The 13,852-nt window shown below is 48.3% G+C and overlaps 2 long non-coding RNA genes and 3 other non-coding genes across 15 annotated transcripts in view; all 5 read right to left on the reverse strand.

Annotated features, from left to right (window-relative positions):
* LOC144379288 (uncharacterized) overlaps positions 1–13,852 on the reverse strand; it is a 1,054,371-nt gene that overhangs the window by 234,032 nt on the left and 806,487 nt on the right. The window lies entirely within an intron of this gene.
* The window catches only part of LOC118541775 (uncharacterized), a 38,813-nt gene that overhangs the window by 21,355 nt on the left and 3,606 nt on the right, over positions 1–13,852 (reverse strand). For 5 of the 9 annotated variants that reach the window (XR_004920249.2, XR_004920252.2, XR_013442035.1 and 2 more), the window contains 4 exons: positions 13,584–13,738; positions 12,356–12,426; positions 7,440–7,541; positions 2,566–7,331 (listed from right to left, as the gene is read on the reverse strand). This is a non-coding gene — a long non-coding RNA (uncharacterized LOC118541775). Of the gene's footprint in view, positions 1–2,565; positions 7,332–7,439; positions 7,542–7,791; positions 8,047–8,545; positions 8,747–12,355; positions 12,427–13,583; positions 13,739–13,852 lie in introns of all 9 variants that reach the window. The other 4 variants (XR_013442037.1, XR_013442038.1, XR_004920257.2 and 1 more) reach the window with 4 other exon arrangements.
* LOC118541790 (small nucleolar RNA SNORA71) lies at positions 9,491–9,626 on the reverse strand. Its single transcript, XR_004920269.1, has one exon. It is a non-coding gene; the product is annotated as a small nucleolar RNA SNORA71 (small nucleolar RNA).
* Positions 11,689–11,821, reverse strand: LOC118541789 (small nucleolar RNA SNORA71). Its single transcript, XR_004920268.1, has one exon. It is a non-coding gene; the product is annotated as a small nucleolar RNA SNORA71 (small nucleolar RNA).
* On the reverse strand, positions 12,914–13,047 carry LOC118541786 (small nucleolar RNA SNORA71). The gene has a single exon (XR_004920266.1). It is a non-coding gene; the product is annotated as a small nucleolar RNA SNORA71 (small nucleolar RNA).

Below are 13,852 nucleotides of genomic sequence, written 5' to 3' on the forward strand. Positions count from 1 at the left end.
TCTCCACCTTCATTCCTGTGGGACATTTCTGAAGCTGGAAGAACAGCTTGGCCTATCTCTGGGGCTCCCTTGTCTGAGCATGTGTTAGCCCGGGAAAGCCCGTTCAGGATTTCCCTACCTGGCCATCGGAATGCTTGGGTAATTTTCAGCTGAAATCTGTGACCAAAAATTGACATTCATTTGTATTTTAAGAGCTCAGCATGTCACCCTGATCACTGGATGCCTCAGTTTGCTGGCATTTCTTCCTTTTTTTTTTTTTTTTTAACATTTTATTTATTTATTTGACAGAGAGAGAGAGACAGCGAGAGAGGGAACACAAGCAGGGGGAGTGGGAGAGGAAGAAGCAGGCTTCCCGCCGAGCAGGAAGGGGCTCGATGTGGGGCTCGATGTGGGGCTCAATGTGGGGCTCAATGTGGGGCTCAATGTGGGGCTCGATCCTAAGACCCTGGGATCATGACCTGAGCCGAAGGCAGACGCTTAATGACTGAGCCACCCAGGCGCCCCTGGCATTTCTTCCTAAAGAACCCTGTCGGGTCTCATGAAAGCTCTGCCCCTGGCAGTGGTGGGCACAGCCCCTATTCAGGGGGTGTTAGTATTAGGGAGGCCTCCCAATGGTGGGTGCAGAGCTGCCTCCCTCATCTAGCTCTTATGAACAATAATGCTGACATTTTCATCTCTGTCTGCCTAGCTCCCGCTTCTCACCGGGTGTGTGACTCAGAGTAATTAAAGGGAGTGACAATATTATCACCCTTAAAGGACAATGGGGAACAGACTTTCCAATCAGGCGGGGGATGCTTTTATGCCACAGCTCAAGCTGAGACCCTGTAGGGGCTTCGATCTTATAATCTTTATAGCAGTACCAATCATAAAGACCATGTTTTAGCTAAAATTGTAATTTTTAGATCCTTAACTTTTGTAAAGCCTCAAATGTTAATTTGAGTTCATGGATAAATATTTCTGGGTACAGGACACTTTTCGAAGTTTAAAAAGTTTTAACCTTTGGTCACTAAACCTACTTGCAATTTATTCCTTATTCATTTAAAATAGCTATAAATTAACCAGATGGGTGATGTGTTTAAATATAAAAAGATAATATTAAATGTAAACTAATGGTGAAAAATAGCTAGATAGTTCTTGTTTCCTGTCTTCTAGTTTTCTGGAGTCTAGAGAAAACAAAAAGTGTTTACTTTGCTAATAACGGTAATTAACAAAAATAACTTGAGACACTACTAGGCATAATTACAGGGAGATGCAAGTATGTGTACAAGATAACACATGTAGTTTGTTTAAGGGAATTATTACAGTTTATTATGACGGTAAATTCATTAGGATAGGTGCACTGTTGGATGTAGTATGTTCGTAAGATTAATTATATTTTGAAAATAAGATTCATTTTTTAAAGTCTCTAACTAATAAAAATAATAATAAGGTTATACTGTAAATGTACAAATTTTAGTAACAATTTTTTGACTTGGGTTATACTACTTGCAGTGTTCCTAAAAAAACCCAAAAACCTGTATTAAAAATTTTTGACAAAGTTGGCTCAGTGAATTCATCCATAAGAAAGGTTTATAAATGCTTTACTGGGCACTGTCACATGGTTGACACACACAAAAAAATAAAATTAGAATTTAGGGGTTTTATGGTAAAATGATGTTATTTTATGCCAGATACTTTTAATTCCAGTATAACTGATGTAGTGTTATATTAGTTTCACGTGTACAATATATGGACTCAGCAATTCTATATATAACTCAGTGCTCATCATGGCAGTGTACTCTTAATCCCCTTCACCTATTTCACCCATCCCTCCCCCCACCTGCCCTCTGGCAAACACCAGTTTGTTCTCTTTATTTAAAAGTCTGTTTTTGTCTCTTTTGCTGGCTTTGTTTCTTAAATTCCACATGAAATTATTCATATGGTATTTTTCTTTCTCTAATGGACTTAGTTCACTTAGCACTATACCCTCTAGATCCATCCATGTTGTTGCAAATGGCAAGATTTAAGTTTTTTGGTTTTGTTTTGTTTTGTTTTTAAGATTTTATTTACTTATTATTTACACACAGAGAGAGAACACAAGCAGGGGGGAGTGGCAGGCAGAGGGAGAGGGAGAAGCAGGCTCCCCGCTGAGCAGGGAGCCCGATGTGGGGCTCGATCCCAGGACCCTGGAATCATGACCTGAGCCGAAGGCAGACTCTTAACCGACTGAGCCACCCAGGCATCCCAAGATTTCAGTTTTTTATGGCTGAGTACAATTCCATTGTGTGTGGGTGTACATATATACACCACATCTTCTTTATCCATTCATCTGTCAATGGACACTTGGGTTGCTTCCATATCTTGGCTATTGTAAGTAATGCTACAGTAAACATAGGGGCGCCTGTATCTTTTCAAATTACTGTTTTCGTTTTATTTGGGTAAATATCCTGTAGTGGAATTACTGGATCATGTGGTAGTTCTTTTAACTTTTTTTGAAACATCCATATTGCCTTCCACAGTGGTTGTACCAATTTACATTCCCAGGAACAGTGCACAGGGGTTCCTTTTCATGTCTACGAAACTTACTTTTTGATACTAGTCGTTCTGACTTCTATGAGGTGATATCTCACTGTGGCTTTGATTTGCAGTTCCCTGATGAGTGACGTTGAGCATCTTTTCATGTCTCTGTTGGCCATCTGTATGTTATGTCTGGTATACTCTTAATTCATCCTAACAAAAGTTCCTTATTTCTAAAAAAAAAAGAAAGAAAAGTTAAGTTTCTAATAGCTATCTACTTTTTGCTGTGGTTTTCAAAATACTGTCTTGCAGTAACTTTTTCTTACATTTGAAAAGTGTGATGTGTCCATATTTTGTCCTCTGACAATTCTTGCCCAAATTCAGAATAAAATGGTTAAAATGTCTTTTAGTCCTAAACTACCTTTGAGTTTCCTTGAATGGCCACCAGGTTACACAAAGATTTGTCCCTTCACCTTAGAAAGGATAAAAGCTATTAGATTTTAGCCTTCTCTATGTTCTAATCAACTCAAAACTTGTGAGAGCCCTTTGTTTATCAAATTTAGGATAAAAAACCACAAAACTGACAAAAGAAGTTCCATCTTCCTGAGTTAATTATGTATTGACTATATTAATATAAAAAATTTGAATTTTATACTTTTCAGATTAAAAGAAACATACTACTGTCCAAGCAAAGACTGGTACAAGAACTGTCTATGGAGTGATTTTAAGCTTTCAACATCCTTGTCTATCAGTGACAATCACAGTACTTTAGGATTTAAGCCTACAGCTACTAGTTGATCAATGTCTTCACAGTTTGTATGTTCTTAGTCCAAGGTAATCCTTCACTACATCCTCAGAAATTGTTATTCCTCAAAAAAGGCTTTCACTCTCTTCCACTCTGATTGCTACATTCGTTGGAGCTATTCAGTCTTACCACCTTAGTAGAGGTAAGTAAATGTCTATGATCTCCAACATTGGTGGGAAAATTTTTAAAGCCTCACCAATGTTTCTCATGCCATGACCTGTCTACAGCTGAATTCTGACAAAATTGTAGACAGTCTGAAGCCAAAGCCTCATGGAGCCCGCACACCCCTCCAAATGGACTGTACTCAATTGTCCCCAATGAGATATGTGTTTGGATTGTTACATATTCATTCATTCAAGGACAGATCCAAGATTTCTTGTCAGAAAATCACAGCTTTGATAGTGACCAAAAGTTCATGTTGCAACAGGCAAATAAATTGGACTCTGTTGAACTGTCCCCTGCGGGCTTTATCAGACTACTCAAGTTTTCCATCACTCCTTAAGGCAATTTTGTTTTCTACAAATATATTCATTTTATCAAAGTATAAACTTTTAGACAAAAAGTAATCTATCTTATTCGCTAACTTTGGCTTGCTTCTGCTCTTTTATTCTCATTACTTCTATTTTCTCTTTGTTACTTATTAAATTTGTCTTCTTCCTATTTTAAGCACGAGGCATAAATTTCTTAGGAATTACTTGAGCTACATCCCACAAACTTTGGTATGTAGAAATTTTTATTATCATTCAGTTGTTAATATTTCTAATTCCCCTTATGGAATCATCTTTGATGAGGTATTTTAAAATGTTTTAAATTTCCCAAACACAGGGATTTTTTCAAACCTGTTTTTGTCTGTTATTGTCTATATATTGTAGTACAAAGGTAGTCTGTATGACTCTGATTCTTCAGTATTTGCTACTTGTTTTATAACCCAGAACATGAATAGCATTCATATATACTCTTTATATGCTTGAGAAAAGCATATATCCTCTAGCTTGGAGATGTTTCTAAATATCTACTAATTATATTATATATAAATCTTTTGTTGTAAAAGGGAACTATTTTTGCTTCCCCACAAACTTCAGCATTAGGGGCTACACCCTGAAAGCCCCCAAGACCAAAGCGAACTATGAGCAATCTTGGTATGGTGCAGAGGAACCTTCAATAAATAGTAATAACTATCAATTACTGAACATTCTGAAGGGACACATTACACAGACTTTTTCATACAACAGTCTGTTTAATCCCTACCTTACCATATTCCTGTAAAGCTGTGGTTCTCGTTTTATAAGAGGAAACCAAGGTCAGGTAGTACAAACTTGCCTCATGTCACCCAAGAGGGTTAAACCCCAGGTCTGTGGGACTCCAAAGCCAGTGATCCACACCCCTGCAGGCTGCTGCCCCAGGTTTATCCACCAACACTCAGAACCACCCTGATCAGCAGGGACATGGCACCAATCCTCTTTGGACTCAAGTAACAGCTTTTCTGTAAAGGTGTCCAGCAACACTCTTCAATCATGTTTTTAAACTTGGACTCCTAACCTTCTAGACCAGTGCCGTCTGACGTCAAACAAAATTCAACCAGGCAAATCTGAGGATCTAGTTGGCTTTATTAAACAATTCATGAATCAGGCAGCATCCCATCTAACAAGCGGAGGGGAGCTCCAAGAGATTGAACAGAAAGGTTTCTAGGGAAGGAAGGTGGGGCAAGAAAGTTATTTGCAAAAAAAATTGTTCCAGGCAAGGCTTTCCCTTAGGGGGAACAGGAGGGGGTTCTAATCAGGTAGATTACCCCATCCTCCTTTGGGGATGGAGAGGGCCCCTGTGGTAGACTCCTTGGCACCCATCAGAGAACTTGTGACTGACCAGGTAGACTACGTTTCCGGGGGAGGTTGAAACTGCAATTAGATTAGGTATCACGCCCGGGTTTGGGGACTTGGCCTCAGTGATGCCACTCTGGGGCCCATGGGTTTTCTTTTTAACCCCACACTTCTTGTGGCGACAGAAACAGTCTTTGATAGCTGCACGACCCAACACGGCAGCCACTTGGGGCTACCAGCACTTGAAATACGGCTTGTGCAAGTGAAGATGCGAACTTTACACTTTACGTTACCATATGGACGGCAGTTCTAAATAAGCTGAGGCCTCCTGTGTTTTGTTTGGAGCGGTACCCCCAACACCTACTGCAGTGCCCAGTACAAATGCATGTTCCACAGACATTCAGCATATAAACACATTATCTACAGACATTTCAGGAATACCTGAAGTGCACAAACTATGCTATTTCCCATTGTACCCCTACTTCTAAGCATGGTGCCTGGCTCATGAATAAACGCTTTTCTTTTTAATGGACGGACCTTCACCCTGACCAGCTCTCCATACTTCTAGCTCTCAATTCTGCTACGGAAATCTCCCACTCCCTGCTCCACCAGGCCCTCCAGGAAGCTTGCACATCTCCCAGCAAGGATCATAGCTCCATGACCTTAAGCCTGGTTCCTAGGTCACGTTGGCTGGAATGCTCTTCTCAGATTCCCTCAGGCCCTCAACACTTGACATGGCTCATGCTTCCCATGCCACATGCAAGGCGGGCATGACCTGGTGCCCCGTGGGACACGCCAAGTGTCTCCATGCACACTTTTTAAGTACTGGCCCACGTTCTGCTGTTCCTCCATAGCAGCACACATTCCCAACCAGGCACAGCTTTCTCAAGTGGACCCAGATCCTTCCCTTGGCGTTTTTTCATGCAGCCACAACCAGCTGACTAAAGGCTGCTAAAAAAAGAAGTCAAGACAGTCCGCAGGGAAGGCCAAAAAAAAAAAAAAGACTTCTGACTTCTGGATGCCTGTGCCAGGAACTGGCTGGCAGAGTGAACACTTCAGCCATGAAGAACACCTGCCTGCCCCCGAAAAGGAGCCCATCAAGGTGTCAAACTCATCAAGGCAAGTTCAAGTGCAGAAATTGGGCAATTAACTCCAGCCTTTCATCACAGCCTTTGGGACCTATTTCCTCATGGAGACCCATCCATCTATAACATGGGAATTAAAAAGTTCACACATGCACATCCTTAGACCATCATCACATTATTGCAATTATTGACTTACCGCAATTATCTCCAAAAGCCTGACCTTGAGGATAGCCACAAGGTCCACCAACAGCAGCTGCTCCACCTTCACCCTGCTCCCTCCCACCTTTACTCAGTAACCTGTCCTCAGGCTGACATCATGTATTTGACTCCCGAGGTAAGTTGACCAACTAGTTCCAGTTTGCCCAGGACCTTTCTGGATTTAACAATGAAAGTTCCATGTCCTGGGAAACCCCTCAATCCCAAGCAAACTAGGTCGGCTGGCCACAAAAGCAGGCATTTACTCAGGAGCCAGGCCCCAGAACTCGGGCCAACCCAGCTTCCGCAGTGACATCGGTGCCTGCCTCACTCCAGCCCGCTGTCACCAGCCACCCTTCCAAAGCCCTGGCCTGTTCCTCGAACCTTCGATTCTTTCATGGGCCCTGAATCTGAGCCAGCTATTGTCCCAGTCCTAACGCAACACCTCAGACTGCAGCCTGTGTGCCAAGCCCCAGGAGCATGACAGGAGAGGCTCAGGGGGTGAAAACAAGACTGGCCTGTGATCCACTTCTCCACACCCAGCCTCGGTGGCACAAGGCTTGTTATGGACTTAAAAGGCAGGCACAGCGAGTCTGTAAGGTTTATTGAATGGTGGGCAGAGAGTAAAGTGATGAGCAGCTGCAATACAAGAGAAAAAGTCTTGGTCATTAAGGTCATTCCAGACACAGGAGAGGAACATGGGGCTGGCCTTCTCTGTCCATGGCTTCTCAGGGCACTGTTGTTAAGCCTCAGCCAGCTGATGTGGACCCCAGCCCCAGCCCCGGCCCCAGCGCTTTCCCTCTGATCTCCTATGTGGAGTGAAGAGTTGATCCATGATGCTCTGAGTCACAGCAGAAGTGCTCTGGGGTTGCGTTCTGCAGGGACTCCCTCGCCATCCTCTGTTCCTCTGCTGTCTCCTAACACCAAGAGAATCTAAAAAAGAAAGGACAGGTGAGACCAATGGTTTGGAGTTCCCACCCACAGAGATACAAACCAGCTTACCCCCTGCCTGTGGGTCCCCAGCGCTTGGCAGTAACTCACCTTGGGGAGACATATCAGCAAACCCAGATCCCAAGTCATCCCGAGGGTCCCTGAACTCATGGCCTTGGGACTTACTTCAACAGCTCCAGATGTAAGGCTGACCTACAAGGGAGAAGCAGCATACAAGCATTCAGTCTCTGTTGCCTCCTTCCCCTATGACATCACTGAGAGGGTCCCCATCAACTAGGCCTAAGTACCCAGTTTATGCATGCCATACTATGTTATCACCAGAATAAAAAAGAATGAAGGAAAAACATCTTAAAAGTCATTTTTATAATAAATCGCTTTCTTTCGAGCAGTTCACAATCAGGACAACTGACTACATACAGCAATCCACGGGAAGACAGCTCACCGCTCAGTCGGGGGCTCGACCCTGAGGTCCCACTGCATCATGAGCAAAGGGATGGACCACCATCCTCAGCAGCTCTCCCTGACATTGTCATGCCGTGTCTGCCCAGCCTGTCACAAGGCCCCAGCACCTGCCATCCTGTTCTGCAAAGACCCACTTAATATGACCCAGCCAAGAAAGGCAAATGCAAGATAAATTTCCAACGAGACCTCTTCTGGTTAGGTGCCCAGACCTGTGAAAATCAGCACTGCCAGACCCCTTCAAAGGAGAAATGAGAAAACATCATGAATGCTTGAGGACATTGTGCAAGAGAACCCCAACTCAATCCCTAGGACTCTACACCCAGAGGTTCGAATTACCAGGTCTGGAGTGGGGCATGGGGTGATTTTTTTCAGAATGTTCACCACTGTCCCTTAAATCCTCCAGGCTGGCTGAGGAGCCTGACCAGGAACTAGGCTGTGGGACAGGACAGGCCCCCAAAGGGGGCGGAGAGCAGGTATGAAAGACAAGGGCACTCTCTGGGTTCTTCGACGGCTCCTGGGCACCAGGTGGTTCACGTATGTTATTCTCACTACCACCACCTCATCGCTGAGATGGGAACAAAACCACCTGGCACAACAGGATCCCATCTGCAAACACGAGACCCAAATGTAAAGGGAAGAGGTCTTGGGAACTAGAAAGGAGCCCCCAATCAAAAGTAGGGGGGTCAAAGGGATGGACACCTTGACCCCACCTCCAATCTCACTGCCCTTGTTACCTAGGAGCCAAGACATTCCTCTCGGGGGCACCAGGCTGTCTCTCTCAGGAGCACCAGGCTGTCTCTCTCGGGGGCACCAGGCTGTCTCTCTCAGGAGCACCAGGCTGTCTCTGAGTCCACAGAGTGAAGGCACCGCTGCGGGGTTTCTGCTTCTGGAACACATCGGCGGGTGCACAGCACGGAAGGCAGCCAGTCAGCCTGCTGCGGATGGATGACCACCCGAGTGCCCAGTCAGCAACAATATCCTCACAGATGTGAACCAGAAAGGCTAGGAAGTCTGCAGTCTATAGTCTATAAATACAGACCTCAAAGATCCACGGGCCTGAGAAATTCTTCAGTCAACCCCTGGGGTCACCCTTTTCAAAAGAACCCACAAAAAACAGACGAAGTCAACAAAAGGAGAGCTACAGACAGGGTGATCAGTCAACAACACACTCTCCTCCCATCAGTGACTGACGAGAAAACTCCCCCGGCTTCTGGCAGACCATGACAAAGGAGAACTTTTTTATTGACTCAGAATTGACAGAACTCCCCCAGGCCCCCATAGCAGGCCCCACCTGTACTTTTCTTTCTCCATTTATTTAACATCACTGACAGCTCCTGGAAAAGCAACCCACACTGTGCTCAAGAAAGAGTAAAGGAGCAAAGACAACACACGCACGAGCAATGAATTAGCATGCCGTCCTGACTGATGTGCTCTTCCGGGCTAGCCTCCACTCCCATAAATTCATCAAGTAGAACCCAGGATTTGCGATTCTCACGTGTGCCCTCAAGCGCTATTATGAACTTAGTCCAGGGTGAGGGCCACATAGAAATGTATAGACTGACTTCTGACAAGAGGATCTGTAACATGAGAAGACAGAATGAGCCCCCAGCGGTCAGGAGGCTAGCCCTGTCACTGCATCCCAGGAGGCCCAAGCTCTGAAGGGAACGGCAGAAAGCTAGCGTGGGAAAGTTCCAGGGCTTGGAAGGGGATGGCTAGCTGGACCCTTCAAACACAGGAACTTTTTTCAGTGATTCCTCTCCCTACACTATCAACGACCAGGGCAAAGACAGCAGGCAGTCACTTTTGGGTGCAGGAGCAGAAAAGTGCAGAAAGAGGGGCGCCTGGGTGGCTCAGTTGTTAAGCATCTGCCTTCGGCTCAGGTCCTGATCCCAGGGTCCTGGGATCGAGCCCTACATCGGGCTCCCTGCTTGGCGGGAAGCCTGCTTCTCCCTCTCCCACTCCCCCTGCTTGTGTTCCCTCTCTCGCTGTGTCTCTCTCCGTCGGGTTAATAAACAAAATCTTTAAAAAAAAAGAAAAGTGCAGAAAGAGAGCCAGGAAGGATGGGAGGCTGGTGTCAGGGGCCTGGGGAATGGCCTGAGTGAATGAGAGCGGCCCAGCCAAACACAGAGCCCCAGCAGCTTCTGTTGTACCCTGCCGAGACCCTGTAACACCTCCCTGCCACAGAAGGGTCAAGATGCTTCCAGCATAAAAAATGGGAAATGCCGGTGTGCCTGGGTGGCACAGACAGTTAAGCGACCGATTCTTGGGTTTCAGCTCAGGTCGTGACCTCATGGGTCGCAGGACTGTGCCCTGCGTTGGGTTCTATGCTGAGCGCAGAGTCTGTTGGAGTTTCTCTCTCCCTCTCCCTCTGCTCCTCCCACCTGCTCGCTCTCTCTGAAATAAATAAATCTTAAAAAAAAATCAGAAATGCTTTTGGGTTAGAAAAGATCAGTATCCTATGGTTACAACACGACCATGAGAAATTTTCTAAAACCCTTCACAGCTACCCCAGCTATGTTTTTCAGATGAAGTGGAGATTGAGAAGAGGTCACAAAGCTAGGTCAGTTCGGAGGCCAGACCAGGATCTCTGGTGCCTAAACCTACATGCCTCCCCTCAGAGCACGCTGCTGACACTAGGAAGGGAGCTGCCCCGGGGAGCCCTCCACCTACCTGAGCAGCCTTCTAGAGGCCCGTCCCCTCTCGGTACGTGAGGCATTGCCCACAGCAAGGATCCAACTGCCAGCTCACAGGATGCCCACTGTCTTACTTCCTCATCCAAACCCCAGGGCACACGGACGTGACTTTACAGATGCACAAAACAAACTTCCAGAGAAAGGTCCGAACACCGTACCTCGGGCCCCACGGCCTACCGCGGGCTGGTAAGAGGACACCTCCCACGGAGCCTCCGCACATGCAGACCCACCTGCGAGACGCAGCGCACGAGTGAGCACTCACAGCAGGCCCTGGTGCGCACAGTGGCCGGCAGATTACAGCACCCACCAATGTGGCCCGTTGCTACTCCTATCCACTAGTACCACACGACTGTCTCAGGGACAAGAACAACTTAACTCTAGAAAGGGGTCCGCGGATCACCTGTGACAGGAGTAGCGTCAGTGCTAACCTATGGGCCAGAGATCAATCTGCTGCTAAGCAGTCTGTGTCAAAAGGTTGTCAAGGCCAGCTTTTGGGGAGCGTGCCATGCTGACTGGCAGCGATGAGCACAGAGCAGGAGGGGAACAGGTAGTGGGAGGGCCCCCACGTCCTCCACCTAGTGTGTAAGGGCAGCTTACGTATGTACCAACTATGACGTGTGCTGCCCAGCTGGATCACTACTCCATTCCCTGCCCCTCAGTCTAAGGGCTGAGGAACATCACCCCCTGTGGACCATGGGCCCAGCCCACGACCAGGACGAGAGAGAACCAACACTTCCGGGGAGAGGAGGATGCCTCCGCCTGGAGCAGGCTGGCTGGCTCGAGGGCACTGTCTTCCCACTGACACGCCACAATGGGATGAGCCCACTGCCTCACCACGTGGCACCTGTCTCCCACATCTTGTTTTGTCCAAGAGCTACGTGTCGGGCAGCAGGACAGAGGCACTGCCTCAAGATCACAGCAAAGGGGGCGTGACAAGCAAATCACCAATGTCCAGTGTGACCAGGGCTGAGAGGTGGGGCTGAGGGTGTGGGAAGAGTGCGACAGGGAGGCACAGAAAGCTTCCTGGGGGAGCCCTGGGAGAAGAGGGACCCCTATCACAGCTCTACCACTGGCCCATGAACAGAAACACCCTGAGGTAGCGCCCTGCTCAGCAAAAAAGGCATTGAGTGAGCCACAAAGCGCCAGATCCGAGGAAGTAACACAAATTAGTGGGAAGAAAGATGTGTTCGAAAGCTCCAGAGTTTGGAAGGGACAGGATGGGCCCTTCTAACACGGGGAAGCGCTTTCAACAACTCTTCTCCCTGCACTATCAATGACCAGGGCACGGGCAGCCCACAATCACTTTCGAATGCAGGTGCAGAAAAGGGCGGCCGAGTGGGCCGAGGAGAAGGGAAGCCTTATTGGGCAGCAGCCTGGGAACTGGCCTGACCCCAGAGCCTTGGCACACAGGCCCGTGACCAGACTGACAGCCCGAGATCACAGAAGCTGCCCCTCACTTGCACGGACGATTTACCACTCCCACCCAGGAGATGAAGTGAAGACTGATGGTGCAGAAATACTGAGGATTCGTGGTTCTGGCAGATGGGGTGTGAGTGGTCATACAATGAGCACTCAGCTGGGCACTGGATATGAATCTGTTTGCCTCTAAAATGCAGCCGTCTGACCATCCGATACTGCCACTTTCCACGTCACAGGAGCCTTCCTCAGGGGCTCTCAGGAGCAGAAGAGGGCCCAGGCCTGTGCCCGCCGGCTCAAGGGGACACAGACAGCCGGGAACACCGGGAAGCAGCCTTCACCTGCACTCATTCCCACACCTCATCACCTGAACGCGTCCAGCCTCACAGCCCACAGAGACTTAAGCTCTCGAGAACCAGGCAGGACACCACTTACCTGGGACCTCCCGATCAGGTTCTCCCAGAGGTCGCGTCTCACATCCGTGGAACAGCAGTCATGAGACACTCCTGCAGGGGACAAGAAGCACTTGGCACTGCTTTACGTGTCCAGGAAACCGCTGTGCTCACCAACAGGAAAACACTGATGGAATCTGGGTCTTGGGAGGTGAATGCACTGAAAGCCTGCCTCCCTCCATCTACCTCGTGCTCCGTCACCTAAGGCTGTCCCATTCTGGAACCCCTGAACATAAAGAAAGCCTTATAACTTTTCCTTTGCTTGCATTACCAATGACCAGGACGTGGGCAGCCTGTAATCCCCTCAAACACAGGGGCAGAAAGGGACACAGCGCTGCTGAAATTAGAGACCAGTGTCAGAAGACCACAGCTGTGGCTGCACAACCAACTCAGACATGCAATGAGGCAGGACCCACCCTCATGCTCCCTGTGAGGCTTTTTAAAGCCTCACAAAAACAGAAACCATCCTGAGCCAGGCGGAGAGAGCACGCAAGACAGACAGGTGCCCAGAGGCATCTAAAAGATGGTGAGGAGGAGGAAGTGTGGGAAAGCTCCAGAGTCTGGAAGGGACAGGAAGGGACCCTCCAAACACGGGGAAGCGCTTTCAGCAACTCCTCTCCCTGCACTATCAATGACCAGGACACAGACAGACCATGATCACTTTCGAATGCAGGTGCAGAAAAGGAAGAAGGTGAGCCTGGAAGAAAAGCCCCTATTAGCCCCCAGCTGCCCCGCCAAGCCCAGGACCCGGAGCATCATCACCACTTCATGTAAAGATTCCATCTCCCATCATCAAAGGGAAGACTAACTCGGGGCAAAAACACCGACATTGTTTATTCACCCCACACATACAGCCTGAGCACCTACTACGTGTCAGGCACCCTGGGCTCAAAAACAAAGGACACACACAAGACCTCTGTCCTCCCAGAGCTCTGGCAGTTTCCCCACTTAAAAGTGAAGCTCAGGACAAGGAAGGAACTGAGCCAAGGTTATGCGGCTGGCCAGGGGTGGGCTGAACCGGGATCTGAACCCAGACCTCTCTGACCCCAAACCCACCCCACCTACCACACCAGACCCCCTTCTGCACAAGGGCTTTGCAAGAAGGGTCTCAGAACCTGAGCTCCAGGACCCCCCCCCACACCCCCCCACCGCGCTGTGGCAGGAAGGCAACGAGCCCCCTGGTCAAGCTGCTCACGCGCAGCAGCACTTACCCAGCAGGCCTCACCCCTGCACACAGGGGCGGCATCAGGCGCTGCCGATCAGGGTCCTGCAGGGCAGACAGGGGTGCTGCCTGCGGCACGGCCCGCAAAACCGTCCAAGGGACAGTCTCCATCTGCTCCCAAGACAGCCGCAGAGCCCGCACGGCCTGGGCACGGAAGAGAACCGGGAAGGGGCTTTAGTGCCAAGCTGCCCCTCTGCGGCCCCGCGAGCGCCCCCCCCGAAAGCTCAGACAACCGCTCTGCACCCCCGGGGCTTTCAC

Source organism: Halichoerus grypus, chromosome 10 (genome assembly GCF_964656455.1).
Source record: "Halichoerus grypus chromosome 10, mHalGry1.hap1.1, whole genome shotgun sequence".
NCBI classification, from domain to species: Eukaryota; Metazoa; Chordata; class Mammalia; order Carnivora; family Phocidae; genus Halichoerus; species Halichoerus grypus.